Genomic DNA, 2,877 nt, shown 5'->3' with positions numbered 1-2,877 from the left:
TCCCGTCCCTTCCCTCAGCAGTCTCTCTCTTCATCTCGTTATTGAAGTGAAAATAAAGCCAGTTCTTTTCACGTCAGTGAGACAGTGTTTGTGTGGACGTGTCCTGACCGTGTCCCGTACGGGGACGACGTACTGTATGTCCTCTACATTACACTGGATGTTCCTGCAGAACCCGAGCCGGAGGACGTGTTGTCTGTTAGCAGATCCACAATCAGTGGGATTAAATAAACATTTCAGCCTCTTCCTAATGAGCAGAAAGACAGAAACAATGCTGCAGCGCCGGCCTTTTCAGTTCAGCTTGTAAACGATAAGAATATTCTGTCGTTCCTCTGTTTCTACACAATCCCGGGCCGAGTGCCAAGTTAAAACACACTGCGCGAGGATGCAGCGCACTAACAGCTGACACTCGCTGCCGCATGCCATCTGCGTAGAGCTCGTCTCCCCGCTGGCACACACTCACCGCTTCAAACGGGAAAATAAACAAACGTGAGAGAGAGAGAGATAGAGAGAGAAAGAGAGAGAGAAAGAGGCTCTCGCTTTCATACACTTGCTTTACTTCACATCAAAACACTTGTCTATTAACGGATAAAGGAGTCACCGGTAAGTGAAATCAAATGATCAACATATAACACTGTCACACTGAAGGAGGGAAGGAAGGAAGGAAGGAAGGAAGGAGGAGGACAAATATTTAAAAATGTGCATAAAGGAAAACAAGGAGGAAATAAAGAAGTAAAGAAAAAAAAGATGGAAGGGATAAAGGGAGGAAAGTTTAGAAAAAAGAAAAAGAAAGTAAAAAAGAAAGAAAGAAAAGCATATAGAAGGAAGGAAGGAAGGAAGGAAGGAAGGAAGGAAGGAAGGGAAAAAAGGAAAGGTGTTAAGAAAGGAAGGAAAAAAGACAAAATTGAAAAAAAAATAAGAAAGGAAAGATGTACAGAAAAAGAAAAATGAAAGAGGGAATACATGAAGGAAAAAGAAAGAAAGAAAGAAAGAAAGGAGTGAAGGTGTAAGTGGCTGAAGGAGACGAGGCGTTCTCTGATGGTGTCATCACTGCTGATGTGAATCTGTGGTGAGGGTTTAAAGTGTCGCAGTGATGTAAGACAATAAGGGTTCGCAGCAGCAGCCAATCAGAGCGCAGCGTTGTGTGTGAGGTCATGGTGTAATGTGGGAGTAAGCGATCTGACATGTTTCTCCGTTCCACACTTCGCTCTCTCGCACTGCAGGTGTGTGTCTTCTGCACTCGACAGGAAACACGACTCTCACTCTCCCAGGACGGGGATGAGCGGAAGAAGACCAGCCGAGCGAGACAGCTCACACACACACACACACACACACACACACACACACACACACACACACACACACACACACACACACACACACACACACACACACTCACACAGGGCAGAGAAACAGGCCAGTGAAGCAAGCATGAAGTGTTGTAATGTGTCAGAGCTGCTAACTGGACGTGTAAAAGTGACAGTCACGTCATCACGTACCGAACACGTGTACAAACACTTCAGCTCCATCACACGTTTCTCTGTACTGTATATTTCACATGCGCTCGGTATGACGTTTTAGCGTTGTTATAGTAACAGATGTTTACTTCAAATTTATGGAAGGAGTCTCCAGTGTCAGTTCGGAGGTGAAGCTTTTCCAAAGGAGGTAAAGATTTGCATAAAAGAAAAAAAGAAAAGGAAGGAAGGATAGTTAGTCCTTCTCTCTCTCTATCTCTCACACAATAAGATGAGACACAATAGGAGAATGGAGAGAGAGAGAGAGAGAGAGAGAGAGAGAGAGAGAGAGAGAGAGAGAGAGAGAGAGAACAGATTTGTGTTTCTGCAGAGGCAGAGGACTGAATGAAGGAATGCAAGTGGGGAATGACATCGCTCTCAAAACAACTCCAGATGAGGTCATCGCTTTGGACACTGCTGCAGTTCTCACTAGAACCCTGCAGAGCCCGAGAGAGAGAGAGAGAGAGAGAGAGAGAGAGAGAGAGAGAGAGAGAGAGAGAGAGAGAGGGAGAGGGGGAGACGGAGAGAAAGGGGGGTATAATGGCATTTCCAGATGTGCTTTAGCTCCATTTAGGTAGAAGACGTAAGAACATCTGGCGCCACATCTGCAAAGCAATCAGATTTTCCTTTCTGGAAAAAAAACCTGAAGAAAGAGTCTGAAGATCTTTCAGGAAAAGGACTTTTTCTTAAAAAAAAAAAAAAAAGAGATTTAACGGAACAGTTGAGATACAAAGAAAACATACACAATGTTCATTTTACTCCAAACCCTGTCCATCAAATGCAACGTCTGCAGGGTGACGTGTGTTTCTGTTGTTTTTGTTAAGAAAGAAAGAAAGAAAGAAAGAAAGAAAGAAAGAAAGAAAGAAAGAAAGAAAGAAAGAAAGAAGGAAAGAAAGAAAGACATAAAAAGAGACAAAAAGACATAGGTAGCTACAAAGAGAGAGAGAGAGAGAGAGAGAGAGAGAGAGAGAGAGAGAGAGAGAGGGTGGGGGGAGACAGAAACAGAAAAACAGATCTAGAAAGAAAAAGACAGATAGACGGATAGAGAGTGGCAAACAGACTGAAAGACTGATACATTGAGAGACAGAAAAACAGATAGTGACAAAGTTGAAGATAAGACCAGAAAGAGAGACAGAGCCAGACAGGGAAATGCAAAAAGAGAGGGAGAGAGAGAGAGAGAGAGAGAGAGAGAGATAGAGAGAGAGTGTATACAAAAAGATAGAGAAGAGCAACAGAAAAACTCAGACGGACAGAAAGACAATCAGAAAGACGGTAATGAGAACGAGTGTAAAAAGGCAGAGAGAAAAATAAACAGAAAGACAGTGAGGAAATAAGAGGGGCGTGTAAGGAGGTGGGTGTGTTCAGT

Source organism: Tachysurus fulvidraco, chromosome 15 (assembly GCF_022655615.1).
Source record: "Tachysurus fulvidraco isolate hzauxx_2018 chromosome 15, HZAU_PFXX_2.0, whole genome shotgun sequence".
Classification (NCBI taxonomy): Eukaryota; Metazoa; Chordata; class Actinopteri; order Siluriformes; family Bagridae; genus Tachysurus; species Tachysurus fulvidraco.
The sequence above is the reverse complement of the archived record's forward strand: the minus strand, read 5'-3'. Positions refer to the sequence as shown.